The sequence below is a fragment of the Ambystoma mexicanum genome, chromosome 5q, assembly GCF_040938575.1.
Source record: "Ambystoma mexicanum isolate Mex_15411 chromosome 5q, UKY_AmexF1_1, whole genome shotgun sequence".
NCBI lineage: Eukaryota > Metazoa > Chordata > Amphibia > Caudata > Ambystomatidae > Ambystoma > Ambystoma mexicanum.
The window spans coordinates 24,717,369-24,730,555 of record NC_090933.1 but is presented as its reverse complement, the minus strand read 5'-3'; positions in this window follow the sequence as shown (position 1 = coordinate 24,730,555).

Sequence of the window (13,187 nt, the reverse complement as noted above, 5' to 3'; positions counted from 1 at the left end):
GTCCAGCAAACGGAGGAATCCAGCCCTGGTGACCAGTTCCAGTAGGTCAACGGGGTCAATGAGGCATTCGAGATGACGTGCAGTGTCTTCATGAAAACACTGCAGGTCACCTCGCATGCCCCGTTGACGCAACGCCATCCCACTCAGGACACGCTCAACCCGGTCCCGGATAGCCCCATCTGCAGGGAGAGGAAGGCCAGTTGTAAGCGGATCTCTTCCCTGAAAACGGGTCTGGACGTAGGCATCCCTGCCGGTGCGGGATGATGCAGTCACAGGATCGGGGACAGGATTACACACAGGCACCTCCGCGGTGGCCTGTGCTGCCTCCTGTCCCTGCCCTTGCACTGCACCACTAGCACCAGTGGAATCCCCACCTCCAGACCCCGTGTGTGTCCCTTCCACGGCCTCCTCCTTCACCAAACCCCCCACCAACCTGGATTACTCTGTGCCATCTTCCTCCGTCGGACCCTGTGGGGTCTCAGCTGCCCCTTCTGCTGCCGAGGAGTCCACCTCCAACCTCCGCCTCTTGGACCTACCCTCGGCAGCTGTGGCCTGGGATGCGGCACCAGACTCCTCACTCACTGACCAGATGGCAACCTGGGAGGGGAGCCGGGCCTTGCGTCTCCGGCTGGTGGCGCGATCCCTGCCGCTCTGCTCCACAGCACCCTCTCCGCCCTCTTCATCAGTTGACGCTGCAGACACGGAGAGATAGAACACAGGCATCAGGGCACTGGACAATGGACTGATACACACATGACAGTTGTACATGAGTGTCAGTATCAAACTTCAGACATGGCATCACACTTCCCAACACACATGTCATTTCAACTCACACACATGATCAATTCAACAGCATTATTCCACCAGGCAGCACCATCCATACACAAACAACAGCACGAGCAGCCGAAGGTGAGCCTGATGTCACATGAAACACGGGGAGTGCACAATACATGCACACAGGCCACCACACTTACATGCATGTGTACATCTCCACCAACTGTCGCAGTGATGAGATCGCCATCCATGTCACATCTGCCATTCAGCCTTCTACATGTCAGTGTCACATGCATCCATGTTGCATCACAGTTGCACACTTGTCAAATACACACACATGCACATGTACACAGTGCAGATAGATGCAGCCGGAACCACCATCCATGTGTAACACCACAAACATGCCAACGTACATACACAGTAATTCAAACATGTGTTCTCCCACATCTGCATTTGGCCTGCATGCTTACCAACACATACACCATCCATGTGTCTCACACATGAGAGGACTCACATGTGTCAGCCTCACGCCCCTGTACATACACATCCATACATGGCCCTAAAAAAACACATGTGCAACCTGCACACTACTGGCACACCACAACACGCACAGCATCCAATCAGTATGCATGTACACTTACCGCTCGACTCCAGACGGGTCTGCCTCTCAAGGACCTGGATGTGGAGTGCTGGGCTTGTGCGTTCCAGGACCCTCATTTGGTGGTCTGACAGGTGGCCCCGGCGCCCCTTGGCATCGCTGCCTTCAAGAGGCGCTGGGCCTTGTTGAATGTCCTGGACCTGAAGTCCTCCCAGCGCTTCTGGACATGTTTGATGTCGCGGACTGCCACCCCCTCCTCGTTGATGGCAGTCACAATGTCCATCCAGATCCTGGTCCGTCCTTCATTGTCAGCGCGCAAACTTCCAAAGAGGGCATCACACTGCCCCAGGACCTGCTCCACCAGGACTCCAACTTCCCTGGCACTGAAGCTGGTGGCCCTCTGCCTCTCTGGCTGGGGGTTGCCAGTGGTGTCAGAGGGTGTTGTGCCTGACATGGCAACCCCAGAGGCAGGTGTGGGTGGGCAACTGGGTCCTGGGGCTGGGCTGTGGAGCAATGGTATCCCAGTCGGGAGTCTTCAGTTCCAGCGGGGGTGGTCACAGCAACTGCACCCCTGGCTGACATGCAGGCAGCAAATAGCAGGGCACGTGGGCAGCAGGCAGTCAGGCAGCAGCAGATGGCAGGTGGGAGCATGCTCGGTGCTCTGGGGGACAGGAAAATGGCCTTTTGGGCAGGAGCGTGGTCTTCCGTGTGTATTCGCGTGGCCAGATTGATACAGAGTGATTTGGCATGTGAAAAAATTGCAGGTCAGCGTGTAAATCGAGGAAAGGCCTTTAGCGCGTAAGCGCGTCAGTGACGTTAGGCACGCAGGCGTTGCCCACAACACGGGTGCATAGTGAATCAGCACATGAGAAAACTGCACGTCACCGTGCTATTGGAGGAAAAGGCCTTAGCGCGTAAGCGTGTAAGTGACGTTTCACGTGTGGGCTGGCTTAAAAGGTATGAGTATCACACTATTTCCTTGTACGTGCTTTTTGTGGAGAGCAAGCGGGTGTGTCTTGTACTTCTTGCCGGTTCACACGTGATTACTTCACAACGTTTCCAGTTCGTACTCCCTGTTTCCTCAGACTGCGTTCTTTTCTTAATTTGGTGGGGGTGTTGCCTACGCGCACACGTGCGTCTTTTTCACGTCCTTTTTCAAGGCAGACGGTGAGTCGCGCACGTATTTTCCAACTGTGGTTGCCCCCGTGTGTCGCGTACCTCCTTCAGAGGTCATTGTAGGCTGCGTGTAACATGCGTACGCTTATTTTTGTGTTTCTGGGTGCCACAGCATAGTGCGGGCTTATTTTTCCACGCACGTGGTCTACCAGGGGTTGTGTGCACGTGTGCTTTTGTTTTTGGGGTGCCTGTGTGTTGCATGACCCATCATCTTCCCCCAGGGGCCACATACAGCCTTGCTAGAGCACTCGGGTACGAATTCCATCTAGTACCCTACCCCTTTCACCCCAATTGCCCAGGACAATTGTTTACTGCAACTCCCACACGCACAACAAACTCAGTGCCATGGTTGGGAGGCGACCAAGCAGTAAGGGAGGTAAAGGCGGCCGACCTCCAAAAGGTGGGCGTGGTGGCCGCGGTAGGGGACGTTGCCAGGATTTGCAGGGTGCCCCTAGACCCCCGTGTGTGGAGGACCAATCAGGGACACCCATGCCCCCCCATGGTTGTGGAAAATGTAGCTGACACCATCCCAGCTCAGCCCTTGTTGGACCGGCCCATTCTGGCACCTGAACTGGCACAGGGTGACTCCCAGGCTGACTTCCAGGTCAGCAAGTCTAAGCCACGTGTGGCGGTGCAAGTTGCTGTCACCAGGCCACGTGGATCTGGGGCAGCAATGTCATCTGCTGCCCCAAGTAGGCAAGGTGGGGAGGCTGCAGGGGCAGCTGCAGCTCTATGCACCCCAGCTCTGAGTCTCCCAGCCGGGACAGTGTCGGTCCAGGTCCATCAAACCGACGTTGGCCCTGCCAACGCCACCCTGCAGCCAATGTCTGCACCAAGACATATGGTCATTTTGCATTCGCACACTTCTAGTACCCAGTCCACCTGCGCTTCTGCCCCTACTGAGCAGAGCCGCGTAAGCCACTCAGGATCCGCACCACCTTTGAAAAAGAAGAAGAAGAGTGCTCTGGCACTACAGGCTGAGACCCCAGACATGGCTACACACTCCGGCACGTCAAGGAAGCCTAGCTTTAATGATGCCGAACTTGATGCACTTGTGGCGTATGTGTCGGCACATAGCCGCGAAATGGTGGTGACTGCAGGGTGCAAGACCACACCTGGTCAACGTAGGGCACACTGGCAGACCATCGCGGACCACATTAGTGCCCTTGGATTTGTGAGACGCACAGCTGATGATTGCTACAAGCGGTGGAATGACCTGAAACGCAGAGCAAAGAACATGCTGGCCTCAAATCATGCCTCTACTCTGGTGACTGGTGGTTGGTCTCCACCAGAGGACAACCAACTCACTGAACATGAGTCTGTTGCTGGAACCTTCGTCACAGAGGAACAGATCCAAGGCGTGGGAGACCTACCAGATTACAACGCATTGTCCGGTGAGTGCCCATGCAGGTGTGTGTGATCCATGTGTATGTTGTTTGGGTGACGGGTTCTGATTGAGTGCCAGGTGAGGGTGTGTACTCCTGAGTGGTATGGGTCACCCATGTGCTTCCTCCAAAACATTCACCGGCCTTGGATTTGGGTATGACAGTATCCCTTCTGCCCACAGTAGCCAATTAGCGCCACATTACTTCAGTTGCCTTTGAACTGTCATCTTGCTACAACATTGTTCTGAATTTTTCAGTGTTCATTCAGGCTGATTGTTTCGATTCTCCCATTTTTGCAACACATTTTTCAGCCCTAATGCCACATATGTGACAAGCTTCTGTCATTGATTACACTACACATTGGCCCACATTTGTTGCCTTGTTATGTGAATGATTAGACCATTCAGGCTGATTGAGTATTGGCCTGCTCACATTAATTTTTGGGGCCTGTTTGAATGTGGAATATGATAGTTGTTTCCTGTCATGTTGAAGTGACCAACCATTGATGTGTACATCTGCCTGCGATCACTGTATTATTGTACACTGGATGTGTTGCAGTGTGTGGCACATGCGTATTTTGTCACACTATTTAGCATTTTTCATCTCATCATGTCATCTCACATGGATGTGTGACAATACTCATTCACTGACATGTGGCTGCACTTGTCAAATGTACCATGGCTAGGCTACATGCCATCTGTGTGCTGGCATGTGTCATGTATGTGTATTGGACATGCCACTCACAGGCTAATGTGTGATGCCAGTGCTACCCAGCATGCAGCAAATGTGTTGCTTTTCCATCTTGGTGTCCTCAGTGTCTGCTTTTTGCCTCCCCTTCCAACTCATTGACAGTGCATGCATGCCAGGGTTATTGTCATGTGGGACATGTGTAAATCATGTACTGGATCTCTGGCTTGTCAGGCCTATGTGTGTGCTCTGGTGCTCATGCCTGTTTCTATTTGTTGTCTTTCATGTTTTTGCAGGTGATGACGCACTTGATGCTGTTGAGGTTGAGGAGATGGTGCAGACCCAGCCGGAATCTCAGGCACGACCAGGCACTAGTGGAGGACGTGGTGTGGTGGTGGGTGAAAACCTAATCTTATTGCAGACCATACTGTCCAGGGGTGTCTCTGGTTGCACCTCTCCAGACCTCCATGATTCAGGTGCTGAATCGGATGATGAGACTTATGTGCTGTCGCAGGTGAGTGTTTCTGGCAGGGATTCTGTTCTGTCCAAACCAACTGCACCAGGGGTAGAACCCTCTATGGGGATGTCAGTGTTGGTCACTCCACCTTTGGCGGTTACGGATGCAGGGTCACACCCCACAACATCTGATCCTGTTCCTGAGCCAGCATATCAGTGGGGGAATGCAGTCCTGCAGCCTCAGGCAGTGCCGGCACAGCAAGGTGCAGATCGCCTTGCCCCAAACAGGTGTGGTGCCCGCCGACGTGGTGGCCGTGCGCCACCAGGCAATACTGTATGGGAAAACTCCATGTACGGTATTGCAGCACAACAAGGAGCATCAGTTGAAATGATGGCTCAGGCAATGGAGAGGGTGGCCACTTCCATTCTCCCCCTGAAAGGCAGATGGAGCAACAACAGCAGGCAACAGACTCCATTTGCCAATCACACATGGAAGACATGTTGGCGTCCAACAGGGACCGACGGGCGGCACTGGAAACTCTGCGGGAAGCCATTTCTGTAGAGTCACAGGGCCACAGGGAAGCCCTGAGGTTAGAACTCCAGTTCCTCAGGCAGACTCTAAGTAAACTTGAGGCTTCCCGAAATTTTAAGGTCAGAACAGCAGCTAGAGCAGCTCACACGTTTGCTCTCAGCTGAGCTGCAGGCAACTCAGGAGGAGTTCCGGCCATCACGCGAGGCCATGCGTGCAGAAATGCAGGCAACCCGTGAGGTACTGCATGGGGATCACCGCACTATCATCCTCCAGAATCAGACCTTCAACACCCACATGCTTGCTGTCATGGAGGACCATACCAGGGCTTTGCGTAGGCTGCCTCCCATAGCACCACCACCTCCTGATGCAGAAGCAGAGGGTGAGGAGAGCGACAGCAGCAGTTCTCCCACAATAGCATAGCCGTGCAGGCCATGAGCGTATGGAGGTATTTTTTTTTCCGCAACATCCACACAGGTGGGTGTTGGTGTGCACCCTGTCCTCGAACCTCCTGGGTGGCCCCTCCCCCCTGGCCCCCACATGGCCATTTTTGATTTTTGTTTTTTTTTGGTTACAGTGTGTTGCTGTATTGTGTTGCTGGTAAGTATTTGGTCATGTGTGCTGTTTGTTATTGATTACTGGGAGCATATTGTCTGTGGCCTGTTTCCATTTGGGACAGTGCACTTTGTGACACTTGTGTCATGTGTTGTGCATTCCTTTGTTTGCTTTCACATTGCATGACATGCCATGGTGTGTTGGGTAGCGGAGATGGGGAGGAGTTGGGTGACATGGCGCTGTTTTCATGTTCTATTTTGCAAGGGGGTAATCATTCATGCAGCATAAATGTGTGTCTTTTTGTGACACAGCATTGGTTGTCTTTAGGTAGGTAGGGATGCACACAATGTAACACTTCCAGGTGACCAATCTCAGGATGGTATGGTTGTGACAGTTGACTGTCCCTTATGTCGTCATCATTGATTGTCAGCTGGTATGTACCAGGGCTGTTTGCACTCCACAGGGGTGTGATTTTAGGTGAAGTAATTAGCCACCAGGTGCGTACGGGCTGCCTCAGAACGTGCCCTTTCCCCTCCCATGCCCAGCGGCCGTGCATGTGGTTGGGGATGTGGGGGCACCACCATGTCCACCGGCAGGCCCCGGTGGGTTACAACGTTGTGCAGGACACATGCTGCCACTATGATCCTGCACACTACTGGGAGCGCGTATAGCAGCTGTCCACCAGAGCGGTCAATGGAGTGAAAGCGTGACTTGAACACTCCGAATGGGCGCTCCACTATGCCCCGGGTTGCAATATGGGCTGTGTTGTATCTTACCTTGGGTGGTGTGGTGGGGTTCCGAATTGGTGTCATCAGGTGCGTGCTCAGAGGGTAGGCACTGTCCCCTAGGGAGGTGATGATGGGTATCATTAGTGGGGTTGTGACATTACTCAGTATCTGACATGCATGCATGTGCAAAGGCATTTACACTCACCAAGCAGCCATGTATCGCCATGCTGCCCAGCTTCTAGGTCCCGGTTTAGGGTTGACATTCTGTAAATGAAATTGTCATGGGTGGACCCTGGATAGTTGGCATATACTGAGTTGATGATTACCTTTGCATCACATACTACCTGCATGTTGATGGAATGCCAGTGCTTGCAGTTTCTATAGATGTGCTCAGTTGCTCTAGGAGGATGTAGAGCCACATGGGTGCAATCAATGGCACCTAGCACTTTGGGGAAGTGTGCCACCCCGTAAAAATCCTGGACGGCAGCCTGCCTTTCGGCAGGTGTTCTGGGCAGGTATATGTGCCTGCGGACTGATGGGCGTGCAGTCATGATGGCCAACACCTGGTGTAGGCAGCGTGACTGCGTGGCCTGTGACACTCCCCCACTATGGCACTTGTCCGCTGAAATGAACCAGTGGCCAAGAAGTGCAGTACATTGAGCACCTTTTCCAAGGGGCTCAGTGCTTGGGAGCACAGGGTGGGTGATGTGAGGTCATCCTCCCACTCACTCACCAGGACGAGTATAATGTGAGGTGGAAACCTGTACCTCCCATACACCTGGTCATCAGGCATCCCAAAAAGGCTGGTCCTGGGTGTAAACATTCTGGCCCTGTCTATCCGCCTCCTCCTGCGGTGTCCCACGACCACTGCTGCGAGGAACGGTATAGTCATCATAGCGTCTGAGCTTGTTTGTTGTTTGCACGCACTTTTATGCTGCGCGGGTCCTTGTACGCCTGCTTCCTGCCGGCGTATGTGTTTCTGGATTAGCACGTCTATTTTTGGCGCACGCGTTTCCCCTGTTCGATTCCATGAATACGTGTTGTAGGCACGCGTGTGGTTGTTCTGCGCATTTGCCTCCTGTACTTCCCCCGTAACGCCCACATTTTCACGCTTTGTTCCCCATTCCGCGTTTTCCACCCCGTGTTCCGCCTACTTTTGTTGTGTGCGCCGCGCTATGTGCGCTTTCGCTGTGCGCGTAGCGCACGCCGTTTGATGACGTGTGCACCTGCGTGCGCCACACAGGATTTTAGCGCACATCCCAGTATTTACATGCGTATGGACTTCCATGAATCGATGTGCGCGGCTTTCGCACGCTTGCACTGTGATTTTTGCACTTGCGCTGCGATTCGCACACTTTCGCACGCTTGCGTAGAGATTTTCGGCGCACATTAATTCCATGAATCTGCCTGTAAATCTCACTCAGCTTTATATATATAGAGAAATTACTGTTGCATTTCACACACAAATATCTAAATATTCTAGTTGAAATTACCGCCCCCGTAGTGGGATCATCTCCTCAGTTCCTTCCCACTTCAGGGATATAGCAGGGTAATGTTTCTACGGTATCTTTCTAATTGCATTTGTGGGAATCTCAATGTTCATTTTGAAATATTCTTTAAGGAGCTAAGTCAGAATGGACCCTTATGAGTTCTCAATGAACTCTCAGTCAGCCTCTCATCTCTGTTGAAATGAAGTCTGCTCCAGGTAATATTTTCCTCAGGGGTAGGGCCCCATTCTCCAATTTATGTCCAGGTTCAGTGCTCATCCATTTAGAATAAGAACCCTTCTGTGTAGCTTTTAATTCCAGAGTCAGATTATATTTTCTGTGTGTTCTTGCTTGTTACAATCACTCATATTCCTGCACTTTGTCATTGATTATGCCACTGTTTATTATTAGTCAAATCTTTCCAGTGGCTTGCTCAATAGTCAGACACTCCTATCAAATACACACCCCTAGTTCTTTTTGGCTAATCAATGTAAAATAACTGTATTTTGATTTAAACGCTCCATCAAAGTACAAACAATCATAAATGTCATCAGATAAAAATACTTAAAAAATACTGTAATTAAAAATCATCAAGCAAGTATTGAGTTCATTAAAGAGTGTCTTCAACTTAAGGCACACAAGTACTGGAGTATTGGCCAAAAGAATGAAGACCATAGTCCATCTGCAGTCCCTAAATTTAAAATTATGCAATATTAGTTTTCAGTCAGTCAGCCAAACAACTTTATTTCAGTTGGGGCGCCATAAAAGTCAACATAAAACAATGGACAATAAAATCATCAAGTACAATCCCATTTCACTAGATAACAGTTAGATAAAAAAATAATTGCAAAAGCAAAAGCCAAAATCCATTTAAAAACACATATAAAACAATCCATGTTACAGAAACCAGTCATAGTCAGAGCAGCAGATTATTTAAAAAGTTAATTATATATTAATAAAAAAACATAAACTTAATGCAAAGTAAATATGCATATCTTTTCAACCATGCTGTGAAAATATATTTGGCAGCGACAAACACATTTGGCCATTATCAATTCTTTCGCAAAAAGCCATAGCTTCACTGACTTTCCTAATATTAAACTCTCAGAACCTTGGTTTCAGATAAATCCTTCTACATGGTAAATAAAGGAGGCATGTAAGAAAGAAAATGCTCTACAGATTCAACCAAGATTCAACCCTGACCAAACTAGGGAGGGGATTGCTAGTATTTTCTGCAGCAGTAACACTGGTGCTAGAAATACCGGCTGTTTTTTGCCAGTGGAAACCTGATTTATCTCGAGCCCATGGCTGGCGGTAAATCACTGAACCGAAGTTTGCCAGTTCAGGAAATGCAGTGGTCATGGAATTACCACCACTTTTCCCAGCACTTTTCCCAGACCTGCAAACTTATAATGACCCCCTGTGTATCACCCCAACATTACACTTTTCTGAAAAGACATCAACTATCCCCCAATTCCCTTGGATGATACAGGTGTATCTGATTCAGGATTATTCCACCTCTACACAATGTCATTGGTGAGATTTGACTGTTAATTTGAAATTGCACCATTGTCTATGGATATGGAAGTGGCTCAGCAAAGCTCCCTTTCCTCCCAATATGTTCCTTTTTAAGTGACCTAGGTGTCACAGGTCTTAGTTTATAAATTATCTGCCAGGCCATGAAGTGTGCACCTCAGTTTATAGCCCTAGTTGTTGTGCCTGTGAAAATGCTGGATTGAATTTACTTGGCTATTTTCTGCAAAATACTGTGTAAACTGCATTGTGAATGCTATCTGTTGTATACTGTACACTCAGTACAGACAATGCTATTTGTTCTTGTTTAAAACAAATCTCACTTGACAGTGAGAAGACAAGTGTATTTCTCACTAAAATTCTAAAACATTTTATTTGGAATCACTGCCCCCTCTTTAATTGCTTCCACCACAAGCAGAAATGTTTCCCATTATTAAAATATGGATTGTCAGAATGGCAATATCATACTGAATTTAGACATATGCAATATATGTTTGAGATGAAAATTGACAGTATTATTAATATATATATAATTTATCATTTACTAATAAATATTAATATATCAATTTTAGTGTTATATTTTAGCGCACACTCTCATGGGTTCTGAACATGAGTCTTCTGCTCTAAACCTTAGCATTGGGAAGTTATAGCCAAAATCGTTATTTAAGCACAAAAAGAATTCATTCAGTATAGTCAGATTTCTTTCTGCTGAACTCTGCATGTTAAGGCTTCCTTTCAAGTTAACGATTAATATGAATAGCTGAGATTTCCCCTTTGCAAAGTGTTCCATTAGCTCAACGGGTGATGAATTTATTTATCTCCTCTTGTGACCACGACTGCCATATGCTGGAGAAGGAGACCACATGTTGGGCTCTTTTGGAATGTACTTTAATAGACTGCAATCAACATTTAAATAGAAAACTGTTGATTCTTCTTTCTAAAAATATACAAACTCAATGATGTTTTAAGTTGTGAAATATAAGACCTGCAATTATATGTATCTAATCAGTATAATGTTTATGAAACAGAGTTTATCACCACAATTATTTCATCATAAATAATTGAAAGAAGCATTAACAAATCCAGTTTTTTGTTTGAGTGCCAGGCCCTACATTGCCAATGTTACCTGTTACAAAATGGCCACTATTTTCCACCGCTTTTGAAACACTGTTAAAGGCTTAGAGAAGAAAGAGAAAACAGACAACAAAATGGTAAAGAAGTACCATAGAGATTGAGTGTTTGTATATATATTGTATGTCATTGGTTAATCACATTTTAGTACGTGAACAAGCAGCGGGACCGCTGTGAAATGTGTTGTACCGTGTTTTTACTCTTTTTCTTGACTATATGCCAAAATAAACTGGACCCTATGAGGAACTACTCTCTTGTTTGGCCACATTATTCGAGGAGTTCTTTTGGTGTTTCACATCTTCTGTGAGTGCTATCCCCGTGGGAGGAACTTCATTAGTTTTTCCCTCTTTACAAATATATATATATATATATATATATATATATATATATATATATATATATATGTATATTTATTTTTTATTTTTTATCAACACCAAGAAAGTTATGGTGGGTTTAAAAAGGTTTGAAAACCCTTTCACCTGAAATGTGAAAATAGGAGAATCCATTTGAGCCAAGTCACACATTCCACAATGCCATCTAGTAGCCATCACTGGAAGTTCACCTCCAGTTCTGAGCCACAACAGCAAGGCATTGTGGGTATGCAAATTCGCCCAAATGCAAACCTTTTTCTCTAGGAAATTGTCTTTGTCTAAGAGGGCAGTACTTCTTTATAAATAGCTTAATCAACCCAGGACAGACATTTGCAAGGCTGCCAGGACAACATTCAGGTTCCAGCAATTATGGTGGACAAAGTGTGATGCTTTTGTGGTTGGTTTAAGGATGAAAGTCAAGACCCTTGCATTAGGCACAAGGCTGTCGGAGGCGTGGGAGCACACTATCTGCAGATCTTTTTGAGAAATGAGTTTTATTCAGGATACCTTAGATTTTGTTGCTGCAAGTCTCTGCTGTGGAAGTTCTTCCCATAGCAGAAAGCAGGGGACAGATTATTATTGACGTGTAGGGGAAATGCGTGTGTGGACCGCGCCTAAGGTTGTTTTTTTAAAGAAAACGGAAATGTATTGGGAAGAGGTGCTCCGATAGTGGTAAAATGGAAGTAAATATTGTGCTATGTGGTTTACTTGAAATATTTTGCTGTTTTTCAGTGCACTGACTGCCATTAATATTATTCATTTTTGTGGCATGTATTTGTAAAAACGAAACTGACTCAGGCACGCTGTGAACGGTACATGAAGGGTCTCATTGTTATGTGTCCTTGAATACTGCGCACTAAGAATTTGAAGGAGTAAATGTGTCAAAAATCTACAAAGAATTGAAAAGATTGACTACATTAAAAGCTAATGTTGGAAAGACAAGTTTCTATTTCGTAAAACTGTGTTTTCAAGTGGTTGATACTCCAGTACATTGGAAGAATGGATTTGTAAAACACAATACAAGCAAGATTTTAAATAATATTTATTGACGTGTGGATTGAAAGTGTATTGTGTGCCATATGATGAATGTCCTGACAGATGAATGTTCAATTTGAGGCAAAGAATAGACATCCTACTTGTGAATTGTCACTGAAATGTACAGGCAAAATAAGAATGTTCTGTGTATATTTAACTGTAAAGTAGTAACTGAAATATTTTTTTGACTTCTTCACTTTATATAGTTATATAATCCCGAGGTGCTCATGTCATGGGTACAGCTTACCGGCCGATGGCTTTTTCAAAGTATTTGGACAATAATTATTAACAACGGATATGTAATAACAAACATTTGGGACAAACGCCAGGCAACAATCTGTCCTTTCGCGGTTGCAGTATCAAGGAGCAACAAGGGAGCGTATAGGTTCTAGAAACATGCGGATGTCAAAGTGTTGGCTTTTATTTCAATTTTAAAGCACTCATTTCTCCTCTGTAATGGAGCGCCATGTACGTACATCATTCGTTGGTCATGTAAGATAATATTTGGTAAGAGGGACTCAAAAATCATGGTAACAGGAAATTGAGCCACCTAGGAACAGTACTTACCACTCTATCAGATAGTGGAGGATTCCACTTCACCAGTACCCTGGTTCCCCAGGAGCGTGACATCATTAAGATCCGGCACAGAATGGGAGATCAAGGGCCCTGCCATTAAAGAGAGTGCACCTCTCCAGGCTGTAGAAGCTGCCCAAGGGCATCATGCATGAGGAGGAAGGCTAGA